The sequence below is a fragment of the Neovison vison genome, chromosome 1 (assembly GCF_020171115.1).
Source record: "Neovison vison isolate M4711 chromosome 1, ASM_NN_V1, whole genome shotgun sequence".
NCBI lineage: Eukaryota > Metazoa > Chordata > Mammalia > Carnivora > Mustelidae > Neogale > Neogale vison.
In genome coordinates this window covers 26525443-26539582 of record NC_058091.1, presented here as the reverse complement: position 1 = coordinate 26539582, position 14140 = coordinate 26525443, and the positions used below count along the sequence as shown (strand labels likewise).

Below are 14140 nucleotides of genomic sequence, written 5' to 3'. Positions count from 1 at the left end.
AACCATGAAGCATTATTACAATTTTATTGACTATATTCCCTATGCTATTGGTACCGTTCATCTTCATGACTTTTTATTTTATAACTGGAAGGTTGTACCTCTTAATTCCCTTCATCTATTTTGCCCATCCCCCCACTCCCTCCCCCTGACAACCACCAGTTTGTTCTCTGTATTTATGAGTCTGTTTCTGATTTTTATTTGTTTCTTTGTTTTTTTTTATTCCACATATAAATGAAATAATATGGTATTTGTCTTCCTTTGATTTATTTTACTTAGCATATTACCATAAATCTATCTCTGTTGCTGCAAATGGCAAGATCTCATTCTTTTTTATGTCTGAGTAACATTCCATTATACGTGTGTGTGTGTGTGTGTGTGTACACATATACATATACATGTACATCTTCTTTATCCATTCATCTACTGCTGGACATTTGGGTTGCTTCTTTCTATGTCCTGGCCATTGTAAATAATGCTGCAGTAAACTTAGGGGTGCATGTATCTTTTTGAATTAACATTTTTGTTTTCTCTGGGTAAGTACTCAGTAATAGAATTACTGGATCATGTGGTATTTGTGTTTTTAATTTTTCAAGGAATTTTCATACTGTTTTCCACAGTGGTTGCACCAATTTACATTCCCATCAATAGCATATGAGGGTTCACTTTCCCCCACATCTTCACCAATACTTGTTATTTCCTATCTTTTTTCTTGTCTAGCTGTTCTGACTGGTGTGACATGATATCTCATTGAGGTTTTGATTTGCATTTCCCTGATGTTGAACATCTTTGCATGTGAATGTTGGCCATTTGTGTGCCTTCCTTGGAAAAATACCTATCCAGGTCCTCTGCCCATTTTTAATCAGATTATTTGTTTTTGTTTGTTTGTTTGTTTTGGTGTTGAGTTGTAGAAGTTCTTTATATATTTTGGACATTAACCTCTTATTGGATATATCATCTGAAAATATCTGTTCCCATTGAGTTGGTTGCCTTTTCATTTTGTTGATGGTTTCCTGTGCTGTGTAAAAGCTTTTTATTTTGGTGTGGTATTGCCATCTAAGTCTTACAGTACAAGGACATGGGATATCTTTCATTTATTTAGATCTTTTTTTTCCAACAATGTTTTCTAGTTTTCAGTGTACAAATCTTGTGCTTCCTTGGTTAAACTTACTCCTCTTTTGTTCTCACTTACTCTCTCCATCTATCCTTTCTCTTTCCCTTTTTTATTTTGTCTCTGAAGCTGAACATTTCTCCCACTTAAATACTAACTTCATTAGGCTCTAGATCAAAACACTTAGAGTTGTCTAGACTTCACCTTCTTACTCATCCTGTGCTCTTCTGACAAAAAGTTCTTGAGCTTCTCGTCTTTGTGCACATGTCAGAGTCAAGGCTGTCAGAGCTGCTCCCAGAATGGAAAGCAGCAATGTGTGGAGGCCGGTAGGAGCCCAGTAGGCCTTTGGGCAGTGGGAGCTGGGGGGTGGATTTGGCCAGGGGAATAGGAAATGTTTTGGTGTGCAGTCTGGTGCAGGGAGCCATCCTGACTAGATCTCCATCGGCACCCAGGAAAAACCTCAGTCATTTCTGTTGCTTTTTAAAACAAGTGTTGTGTGCTGTATCGAGGTTGCTCTTTAGTTTGTTTTTGGCTTTTTTTTTTTCTTTGTTTTCCCAAAGCTTTGTGAGTCATCTCTGTTGGAACATGCTCCTGGAGTCATTCCTATGAGAGTTTCCAGTGCTCCCAGCTTTCAGGTGAAGGTCACATCTTGTCAGAGGACGCTGAGCATTTATCCACCCAGAAGCCCTAAGTCTCTATGTGTAATAGCAGGAATATCTGCTTGGAATAGATTGGGGGATCTTTGAGGCATTCAAGATTCTTAGGAGTTTGGTGAGACACTGGTATCTGGAACGGCTCTCGTTAGTTTAGAATATCCATCTTGAGATATTTCCTGAGTCGTGAACAATGAACTTCTGTGTGTCCCAGTGAGGCCCAGGCAATTTTCAGTTTCATTCCTCATTTCAAGATATATCTTCATGTAGTGCAGAAGGCAAAAGATTTAAGTTAGGATAGAATATTAAATTTGGGGGAAAATAATAATATGTAAATTTTTACATCAGCAAGGGTATGCCATCATTATCTTTACATACATTCTTTTCCTGAAAAAAAAAAGACTTAAATTCAAGAAATTTAGGATATAAATGAACAAGAGTTATTTTTTAGACAGTAAGTAAAACTGTTTGGCATAAAAATTACAGTAAGGTCCAGACTATCAGTATGGAGCAGATTAAAGAAATATAAACAAACACTGATCTATGAACGAATGAGTGAGAACCGTGTGGGAAATATTCCTGTTCCAATTGACTAAATAAAAAGTTAATTGTACTCAACTATGTCTCAATAAAGCAATAATTGTAAAGAAAAAGGGAGAAAATGGCAATAGTCAGTATGTGAAGAGTAAACAGTAACAAATTTATTTAAATCTTCCCTTCGCCAATGAATCAGTCCAAATATATGCAAGTGCCAACTAAACATTTTAAAGTATTATAACCATTCAAAAAGAATGTTCTTCTGTGCATCCAGTCAAACTGACGAGTACTGTAACTAGAACACCAGTCTCAATGTCTAGGTCATACAAGCTGTTGTTCTTTCCCAGATACTCAGATGGCTCACTACTATCTAACCTCTGTTTCTCTACTTTGTGTCAGAGACGTTCTTAGAAAAAAATAGGCGATCAACAGTTAAGGTCCAGGTCAGCATTGTGAAGAGGCCTTAACTGCTCCATAGCAAAAACCCAATGATAGCCGGTCTTTATGCCTAAGACCAAATGACTGGGGTGACCCTGCCTTTTTGCAGGACCTGGGGAGGACTGAGGTTTGCTTGGCTTGGTTCACATTAAGGGGTAGAGAACAGAGTTGTCCCTTTCTGTCTGTGCTCCTCATACCACTGTATCAGTTGCAAATTCATTCATTCCACAAATATTTATGAAGTACGACCACATGCTAGGCACTGCTCTGGTCACAAATGGGTTGTCACCCAAATCCCCCTCTATGGCTCTAGGGTCCATCGTCATGGCCTGGCAACAGTTTGAGTTTGGCAGTTCATTCCAAAACCCACATTCCAAGGAAAATATACTCAGGAAAGAAGGCAAATTCGTCTTTAAATAGATTCTGCTTACAGCTCATATTTTCAAACCCGATTTGAGTGACTTGATATTGTTGCTTTAATGTATTGGAATAGTGAACGGGACAGGTCTGATTTTCTGTCTTATAGGTAATAGTTGGAATTAAGGCACAATGCAAAGAGGAAAATTTGCCATGTAAAAGTGTCTCACAATAGTAAGCCCTCTGTTCAGACTTGTTTTTTTGCTACGATTTTAATTTAAAAAACACATTTTAAAATTCAGTAGCCTTAAAGGATTTTTAAAACACAAATTATCTCTGAGTTCCAGAGGAGAAAATTAATGTTCAGAGGCAATAGAGAAATGGAAAAACACTGAAAAAGAGAAATGCAAACCAGCTATAGTGAAAACAGGATGATGGAAATGTGAATTCCTCAGTAAGGACTTTAAACATTTTATTGACTATTTTTTAGTATTAGTCTACATACACAATTCTATTTAGAAATGATAGGTGAAATTTAGAAATGGATTATCTAGATGTGTTGGTCTTTTTTTATTATACCTTCCATAAAGCGTAGTAAAATGTTTATATCAGCATCATCTTTAACAATTACATGACTGAAAATTGCAGAACTGTAAAGAATAGTAGACCTTTACAGAAGGCCATCAAAATAAAGTTGGGCTGAATCACAGACTCCAAACAAGTTCTGAAATTAGACTGACAATTTTACGTGTGGCCTGGTGACGAAGTGTGATGGGCCATTGTGGAATTTCCAGATTAACAGAGCCCAGAGGGGCCTCTGGCCCAGGGCTTCTCATTCATGTTAGTTCTTAGGTTTTAATGTTAACCATACCCCTGGGACTATAATTAAGATGATAAACTGATCTAGCTCATTTTGATGTTCTGGATCATTGGATTATTATTTATTTATTTATTGCTGTTTTGTTTTGTTTTTAAAGAAAGGAGAAGAAAAATATGACTCCTTAAGAGGGCCATACGGGATTGGACTTGGAGGAAGTGTCCAATATTTCCAGTCCAGGACTGCTTTCATTGAGTGAGAAGTTGCCAGTTCAGCTCATGGTACAGTCTCTGGCACACAGGCTATCTCATCATAATTATTGTTACTATTGTATATTTAAGTTTTATAAGGAAAAATACATGTAGTAACTATGTCATCTTCTTTACATTGTTTATCTTATTTTGTATACTTTTCTGTTTTTTTCTTTTCTATGTTAACTATATTGTATGTATAATCAGAAAAATGCAATGAAAAGGGAAAGAACCCTTTAGAGAGAGGAAGACCACAAGGAAGGATCCTGCCTTTACTGTGACCAGCAATTTGAGTAACTGGTCTCAGGCAATGGGCTGTGCTGGGAGCCTCAGGTAGACGGGACGAGCCATGGGGAATGTTGCCCTCCTTGTGCCCTGATAACCTCCCACGGGCAGTTGGGGGGTTACTCAGTATGCTTTGTGCACTTCCTCCAGGCCTGAAGGGTAGGCGTGGCCCCTCTCATTGATGTCCTTGGAGTCCTGCCCTGGAAACCGCTGTGTCAAGCCTGTACTGTGGGGCGGCCCATTGAACAGTCACTTTTCCTGTGAATTGAGTGTCTGCGTCTCATTTGCCCATCATTAAATGAGAGGAAGACAACCATGTCTGGTTTCCCTTCAGAAAGGCATTCCAGGAATTAGCTGAGTGGTATCTGTAACTGGCCTCGACCAAAACCCCTTCAGACTTTGCTACATTCATCAGCGATGCCCAGGGTGGATTCCTAGAACCAGGAGGTGGAGCAGGAGGCCCCACCCAGCCTTGTGTCCGAGGAGGGCTGCCGCCAAGCCCCACAGCCCTCCAGCCTGATTCTTCCCCGGCTGCCCTGCATCACTTATTTATGTCTCTAAAACCCGCTGGAGTCAGTAATGGCCTTTCTGTCCCTCTCTAAATCTTTCCACTCTTAACCGAAGCCCTCCTGGGACTTCTTTCAAACCAGTCCCTTAGTCTTCGTTGGACTTAGTCCAGCTTCTCTGTATTCAAGTCCAGCTAAAGAGGCCTAAATTCAGTGTTTCCTCTAATAGATGCTAAGCAGTCTTCAGCAGAGTGAAGGACGGTCTGGACGGTCTGTCTCCTTCACCGCCATGCAAGAGTGATTCTAGACAGAGGGAGCATCTAGAGGGAAAATAGGGGCTTCCCTGTCCAAGACAATCGAGGTCAAAATTCCGGTTCCCAGTCTACCTGCTGGTGACTTAGGCAAGTCATGCACTTTGCTGGGCCTCAATCCTTCACAGTAAAAAAAAGGGATTCCTAGGGCTCCTGGGTGGCTCAGTGGGTTAAAGCCTCTTCCTTCGGCTTAGGTCATGATCCCAGGGTGCTGGGATCAAGCCTTACATCAGGTTCTCTGCTTAGCGGTTCTCTGCCTGCTTCCTTCTCTCTCCGCCTGCCTCTTTGCCTACTTGTGATCTCTGTCTGTCAAATAAATAAATAAAATGTTAAAAAAAAAAGGGATTCCTAATACTTCATAAGGTTAACTGTGGGGAGCAAATGAGACAGCATATATAAATGTGCTTGGTTTAGGCTGTCCATGTTTTTCATACTGACTGGCTTAAGTACAAGCCAATTATCTCATCTGGTGCTCCACAGAAGAAATGCGATCTGTTCTAAAGCTGGAGGAAAAAAGTATCTAGAGTGGGTTTACTAAAAACAAAAACAAAAACCGAACTGTTGTCCTGCCCTCTAAGCTATGCTCCAGAATGCTTTTTAACTATCTTTATCTTTTTGCCTTAAATGCTGACTTGAAAGCCAAGTTTCATGGTAAGAGCCAACTTCCCCAGGTAGGAGCTGACCTTACAATTCCACAATTTTTGACAGCTTTTTTTTTCTTTAAGATTTTATTTATTTATTTGACACAGAGAGAGATCACAAGTAAGCAGAGTGGCAGGCAAAGGGAGGAGGGAAGCAGGCTCACCACTTGAGCAGAGAGCCTGATGTGGGGCTTGATCCCAGGACCCTGAAATCATGACCCGAGCAGAAGGCCGAGGCCTAACCCACTGAGCCACCCAGCCGCCCCCCGATTTTTGGCAGTTTTCAGAAAGTTCCAATGACCCATTTTTTTAAGCTTAGTGATTTTGGAATCATTTCCCCAAAGATAAATACCACTTACAGTCCTCACGGAGGGATAACTTGATTTAGAAATATCTCCTTTAATCCCCAGAAATCCCTGCGAAAGAGGAAGGAAGAAAAACCAGATACAAGACGTGTTTGAAGTAGCGAGTGCGTAAGAGATAAAAGGCATATCCCCAGGTTTTAGGACAAAGTGAAAAATTTGTGGAAATGAGTCACCATCCCTCAGATCTGATAACAAACAAATGAAGGAAAGAGTAAAACCTTAGGATCTTTCCCATATGTCCGTCAAGGTACGTAACAGGTAGTAACTGCTTATTATAGGTCAGGCGCTGTTCTGAGCAGATTGCATATTTTAAGGTTTTTTTAATCCTCCTATAAACTTAGGGGCAGGAATTGTTTCTGTCCTTACAGAAGGAAGCTCAGGCACAGAGGTGAGTAATTTTCCCAAGGTTTCCTAGCCCATGAGGCAGAGCTGGGCTCAAACTCAGGCTGTAGGTTCTAGGGGGCCGCCCTCTTCACCCCTGTACCGCATTGCTTCTCTCGAGTGTGGCTGTTGGGGAACTTCTGGCGCAGTCCTGTCTTTATCCCTCACTTGGGAAGCCGTAGAGTACAGTAGCGAAATGCACATCCTTGGGGGTCAGGAAAGAGTCATCTTTTAATCCTGGCTCCCACACTTAGTGGAGAAGCGAGCAGGAAGCGGCAAGCGGTTGCCTTCCCTTCTCCCTCCATCTGAAACCGTGGCTGGTGAAGAAACTGAGGTTTAAAGGATTAAGATATTTAAAATAGAAATCATGTTCTGTACCCAAACACTGTGCTGTTTTGCCACTCTCTGAGTCAGCATGCTGTAGTCAAATCATCACGCGTTCGGAAAGCTTCCTGAACGTCAGCTGTCTCGGATGCGCTGAGGGGTGTGTGTGTGTGTGTGTGTGTGTGTGTGTTTTAAATAACCTACTAAGTGTACATGGATAAAGCAGTGTGAATTATGCAGAAAACTAGTGTAGTAACACTTTGAGTTAATGCTAATTCGAATAAGATAAATTCTTACTATTTCTTCCAATTTGCTGCATAATCTTTGTTATCACGTACAGCGTAGTTACTAAGTGCACATAATAGTTAAGCAGGTGGTAGGAATAACTACCGCTCATTGAGTACTTACTTTGTGCTAGGTGCTTTACGTAAATTCTCATTCAGGTTCTCAGTGAGATTGGCAGGTATCTTTACCCCTCTCTGCGGATGTGAAATTGGAACCGAGAGCCCTCTCGGGCAATTTCCTTCAATTCCCACCGTAGCCAAAACCGGTGGAGACGTTGTTAAAACCCTGACTCATTCCGTTGCCCATGTGTGTATATTTTACAGCAATTCTCTACTGCTTCCCAACGAGTAGATGAAAGCAAGGCTACATTTATAGTTTCTGAGCTAGTATGCTATAACTTTAGAGGTCAGGGTCTATCTAATATATATTTAATAAGTATTTTTTAAGATTTGTGTGTTTATTTCAGAGAGAAGGAGAGCACACATGCATGCATGTAGGGGGGAGGGGTAGAGGGAGAGGATCTCAAGCAGACTCCCCACGGAGCTCGGAGCAGAGTCTCCGAGATCATGACCTGAGCCAAAACCAACGGTCAGACGCTCAAATGACTGAGCCACCCAGGAGCCCCTAATAACTGTTTTGTTACAAAATTTGCATATTGTTGATCCCCCTACGTATGCTGTATCTCCAAATTAATCTCTAATCTGGCAGATTCCATTGTGTGATTCTCACTAAAAAATATCTTCACACTGAAAAAAAAAAACAAAGCCAAGAGGCTTATTAATGGTTCTCTCAAAAGCAAATGCAGAAAGGACAATTCAAGTGACACCTTTCTTCAAATGTGGACTAAAGATTAGCTTTGATTAATTCAACCTCTGGCTCTGAGTTATTTCAGAGTTGCAGGGAAAAAAATTTATGGCTGTGTTAATCACATTTGGACTAAACATCGAGTTTTATAGAAACTGTTTTCAGATTGTTGTTTTCTTTCTGGCCTGTTAATACAACTAATTCATTACCAGAATGAGCAAGCCATTCTTGCAACAGAGCAGGGCTCCCTTCGATGAAGCAGAGCCCCACAGCAAGCTGCTCTCCCGAACCTGGGAAAGTATTGGTCTGTGTTAGGCATAATTTCCTTTTGAATTCTGTGGGCCACCAGCAAGTACATGATTGTAAGAGACATTTAAGGCAATAGGAAACCTAGTTAAAGGACATCAGTTCCAGGTGCTTACTGGTTTATCTTTCAAATACATTTTTTTTTCTAAATTACCTAAATAACACACACACAGAGACACACACACATTCACACACCATTTCAGGCCATAGGAAATTTCTCCATATGTTCACTAGCCAAAACAGATATCTGAGAGGAGAAAACACAAGTGAATGGATCCTCAGTGGAAATGGGAACCAAAGCAAATGATCTTAGCTTGAGAAGCTCCTGTCCCCGCCCCCACCCCCCTCCCACCCCCCGTCTCAAAGGCACACATGGAGATGGATCAGATCCATTGTCAAGTGTGCAAGTGGGTGGCCGCAAGTCTCCAATAGTGCTGAGCTGACGTAGGAGACCTGGAGAACAAAGATGGTTGGTAAAAGAGGTCGTTCCTTCCTTCAGTGTTTCGAGAAATGCTAGTTCTCTCTTGAGCAAAAGAAAACAGAACTCGTCTCTGTGTATATGGTCCTGTGACACTTTTTTGCAAAATAACTCCTACAGCGAGTATATATGGTGCATGATTCTCCTGAAGAATTGGGATTATTGGTTTAACGAGTACACTGATCTTTGGGACTAAGGTAGGGAGGTCCTTTCTCGAAGCTATAATAACATTTTTAAGCTATGAGGGTGCATTATTGGTTTCTGTGGAATAAGGTTGACTAAATTGTATGCATATGTCCCAGGAGGAACAGGAGAGCTGGACCAGAGTCACGACAGGAGGGTGTGAGAGGGGAAGCTTGTCCCATCTGCGGGAAGGAAAGAGGTGGATTAGGAGGGCAAAAAGATACTCAGATATAAAATGGTTCCTTAGCTGGTCCTGGGTGTGAAATTCTTGAGCTAATCCTACTTATACCATGTGGAAAAACAAGTATCTACTAGACAAAGGAAAAGTCAGGAAAATTCATCTCAACAGCTAAAAAAATAGGATTAAGTAGACTACCACTCAGGGCTTTTTAAACAAATCCACACAAAGTGGCTGGTTATTCACCTCCTTTGGGACTCATCCCAGAACCCTCTTTTCTTTCTTGATTTGCATAGAGAAATCAATTTAAAATGATATAACTGACATGTTCAACACTAATCTCAAATTTAACTGAAATTATTCCATGCTCCTGTGAAGCATAATAACCCATTATTTTGTTTTGTCTTGATTATGGAAAGGCAAAAGAGGCTGAAAAAAAAACAACAACCCACAATTTCTCTCACATTCCTTTTTTTTTAAAGAAAATGAGAGAGGGGGAGGGGCAGAGGAAGAGAGAGAATCTTAAACTGGGAACCTGACTCTGGCTTGATCTCAGAACTCTTTCAAATTCCTTTCACCTTGTTAAGAGCAAAGGGATGAAGGAAGTGGAGATTTGTGGTATTTCTGGTTAGCACTGAAGCCACTAAAGAAGATACCTTAAGGCGCAGCTGGGTGGTTCAGTGGGTTAAAGTCTCTGCCTTCCACTAAGGTCATGATCCCAGGGTCCTGGGATCGAGCCCTGCATCAGTCTCTCTGCTCAGCGGGGAGCCTGCTTCCTCCTCTCTCTGTCTCTGCCTGCCTCTCTGCCTACTTGTCTGTCAAATAAATATATAAAATTTAAAAAAAAAAAAAAAGGAAGAAGATACCTTAAGTTGAGTGAGGTGACAAAGGAAAATTCCTTATATTTCGTGCCCTTTAGGTATGATGTGGCTCTCCCAGGAGCTCACCGTGCCCCTTCTGAATTAACTGAAGTGATTGAGTTTTTGCCCAAATGTGCTCTGAGTAACATACGTGTCCCTGTGGAGACAACCATGGTGGGACTGGCAGCAAATCAGGGCTTTGTCCCCTTTTGGCTCTAGCCTCTCCATGCCATGCTGGGGAAGTCCACTGGTGAGTCAGGGAACAAAGAAATACTCCATTTTCTTGTGGTACTGGAGTGAGTGAGGGAAGGAGCTTCCTCCTCCACTCAAGAAGCCTCTTTTAACAGGTGAGAGCTGCCTGCTTTCTACCTGGAGCGGAAGATCTGGAACAATTAGACATCCAATTTACAAGGTTTTTATTTTCATCTGTTTGAAGCCTCACCATAAGCCAGTGAGGAAGGTGGGAGCTGGCAAGAGGTGGGAACCGGAAAGATGCTATTTATTGAGCATGAGCCACGGGCTGGGACTGTGGGACTGGACTGGGACTGGGACTCTGCTAGGACCATGCACACAAAGTAGATAGAGTGAGGTACCTGTTCGGAAGGGAATGACATGCATTCTAGTGGGTATATGGCAGGGAAACTGAGGCTGGAGATTGTGCATGAAATTGCTATTAATATTGGTATCCTAGGAAGAGGATGAGTTTGGACGTAAGGATTCAGTCTGGGCAAGATGATGGGGGGATTTTGGTTATTTCACACAAGGAAAATAATTTGTTAGAGATGTGGTAGTCTAAAAAGTATTTAAAGTGTGTTCAGGGCTAAAGCTGCCATGTATTTTCCCTAAAATAGATAAGCGAGGTATCCAAATTATCTAAGAAGTTGTATCAAATTTATGTTGGCAATGCTGACTTCACTTTAAAATTTGTTAATTAACTATTGACTAGATCACAATCATTTGCACAAAATATATGGAAGTTATGGTTTCATCCCTGAGAACTTAAAAAAAAAAATCTGTTATGACAAATGTGAAACACAGGTAAGAGTGAAGAGAACGATGTGATGGACCCCTGCACCTACCATCCACCTCCATGCCCTATCAGCACATGGTCAGTCTTGTGTGACCTCCTACTCGTTTCATTACTTTAAGGGAAGTTCCAATTTCATATGATTTCACCCATAAATATCCAAAAATGTACCTCTAAAGGATAAGGAATTATTTTTTAACATAATACCAGAATCATATCTAAAATTAATCATAATGCCTTAATATCAGTATGTCTCTAGTTTGCATTGAAATTTACCTAAAGACCTTTATCACAAATATGGATACTGCTGTGGTATTCTAATGCTGTGTGCAAACTACCCCAAAATATGGAGGCATAGAAAAAAAACAAACTATTATCATCTCTCATATAGGAAGGTATTGGATCATCAAGTCAGTTTTTTTTAGATATTTCAATTACTCTGAGCCAGTCCTGGTAAGTTTTAATTTGCTAGGAATCTATCTTATCTAAGTTTTAAAAAATTTATTAGTATGGGGCACCTGGGTGGCTCAGTTGGTTAAGCGTCTGCCTTCGGCTCAGGTCATTGATCCCAGAGTCCTTGGATGGAGACCCATGTGGGGCTCCTTGCTCAGAGGGCAGCCTCTCCCTCTGTTGCTCCTCTGCTTGTGCTCTTTCTCTCTCTCTGTCAAATAAATAAAGTCTTTAAAAAAATGTATTAGTATAAAGTCATTCATAATATCCTTTTAGAATGTCTATAGTGTCTGTAGTTATGTTTCCTTTTTCATTCCTATCATTGCTATTTATGCCTCTTCTCTTTTTTTCTTTATCAGTCTTACCAGAACTTTGTCAATTTTATTAATCATCCTGAAGAACCAACTTCTGGAGCTGGTTTTAGTTTACTAACTAAAATCACTGTTTTTTGATGTTTAATTTCAGATTTTATCATTATTATTTCTTACCTCCATATTTTTTTGTATTTATTTTGCTGTTCTTCCATTAATTTCTTAAGTTGAATTCTTCGTTCACTTTTTCATTCCTACTAGATGCATCAAAGGTTCTATATCTCTCTCATTATTATTTTAACTGCGTGCCAAAGGTTTTGATATACAGAATTTGCATTATTTTTTTTTCCAATTTATTTATTTTCAGAAAAACAGTATTCATTATTTTTTCACCACACCCAGTGCTCCATGCAAGCTGTGCCCTCTATAATACCCACCACCTGGTACCCCAACCTCCCACCCCCCCGCCACTTCAAACCCCTCAGATTGTTTTTCAGAGTCCATAGTCTCTCATGGTTCATCTATCCTTCCAATTGGGCAGAATTTGCATTATTGTTCAGTTCTAAATGTTGTCTGATTTCTTTTATAACTTCTTCCTTAAACAATAGATAACTTAGAAGTGTATTTCTATGTTTTCAAATATGGGATATTTCTGGTCATTATTTTGTTGCTGGTTTCTAAGCTATGTGGTCTCTCTGATACCATTCCTTTGAAACTTATTGAGACTTTATGGACTAGTTTGGAGTTATTTTTTATTACATGTTTTTTTCTTCTTCCACTCATTGGCAATTATCTCTGCAATTTCCTGGGAGATAGGGGTTATTTCTAGTTCATCCTTCCACTGGGAGTGTCTTTGAGTCCTAGCTTTACTGTTTGTTCAAGCCCTGGGTTTTATCTTCTCTTGCCCAGCCCCAGGAGACTGCATGTATTAAGGCTTCTGTTCACTCCAGTACAGGCCTGCAAGAGGAAAGGCACATCAGTGTCCTCTCCTCTCTGCATTCTTCCCTTTAGTTTTTGACCTGAGTGTTCCGTATAGTCTAGTCTAGGCAGTTTGTCAATGCACTTAAGAAGACTTTTAAAAGATAAATATTATCCAGCACTTCCCATTGGTTGTGAACCTCATCTACCATACGTCCGTTAACAGAAGTCTGTAGTGACATCTTATTTGATTACTGTTGAATTTCTGTATCATGCAGTAATATGTTCAAGGAGCTTAAGCCTTGGCCATTTATTAAGGCAATCCCTAGAAGCACTGTTAGGGAAAGATTTAACATAAAACATATAGTAGAGTGGATGTTCTCAAGAATTAATGAAGGAATACTGGAAACACTGAAAAGAGAGAAAAGATAAGAGTTTTAAGTTCCATTCAAAATTATAAAAAATATAGCCAATACATCTGAACGATTCCAAAATGACCCCCCACGTTCCCCCAAAAGATATGTAGAAGTATTCATAGCAGTGTTTTCCCATCAAAAATCGAAGAAAAAAACCCCCCAACATATATGTATCAATGATAGGGTAGATATATAAATTGTGGAATACTGCATAGCAATGAGAATGATCAAAGTAAAACCGCATGCAACTATATAAGTGAATCCCACGATACTGAATGAGAGAAGCTGAATACAATAATATATAACTCTGTGTGATTCCATTTCTGTGAAGTTCAAAACCAGACAAAACTAATTTATTGTGTTACAATTCAAAATGATTGTTGCCCTTGAGAGAAGGTGAGTGATAGGGATGGACACAAGAGGACTTCGGTGGGTGTTGTCCTGTTCTAGCTCTTCATCCGAAAACTTGCTTCATAGGGGTGTTCATTTTGTGAAAATTAATTGAACCATACACGTTTTATGGGTGCACTTTCTGCATATGTATTTCTTTTTTTTTAAGATTTTTATTTATTTATCTGACAGACAAAGGTCAAAAGTAGGCAGAGAGGCAGGCAGTGGGGGGGCGGGGTCGGGAAGCAGGCTCCCCACCGAGCATAGAGCCCCATGCAGGGCCCAATCCCGGACCCTGAGATCATGACCTGAGCCGAAGGCAGAGGCTTTAACCCACCGAGCCACCCAGGTGCCTCTCTGCATAAGTATTTCAATAAAGTTTCACATTACAAAAAATTCAAAATGAAAAATAAAAAGCCACGAATCAGTACCTGATACTGCTCTTGGTTTAAAAAGAAAACAGGGCTGTGTTAGCCAACTGTTACCATAATGAAATTTTAGTTGTTTAAAGACATCTTCCAGAAAACGTGGGGCCTTGATCTTAGAAAGTGGGAACAGGA

The 14140-nt window shown here is 40.3% G+C and overlaps 1 long non-coding RNA gene across 3 annotated transcripts in view; it reads left to right on the top strand.

The window, feature by feature from the left end:
* LOC122904272 overlaps window positions 1–14140 on the top strand; it is a 97411-nt gene that overhangs the window by 39028 nt on the left and 44243 nt on the right. Inside the window, exon 3 of one of the 3 annotated variants that reach the window (XR_006384173.1) lies at window positions 4071–4191. The exons of the other annotated variants lie outside the window; for them this stretch is intronic. This is a non-coding gene — a long non-coding RNA (uncharacterized LOC122904272). The remainder of the gene's footprint in view (window positions 1–4070; window positions 4192–14140) is intronic. 3 annotated transcript variants of the gene reach the window in all.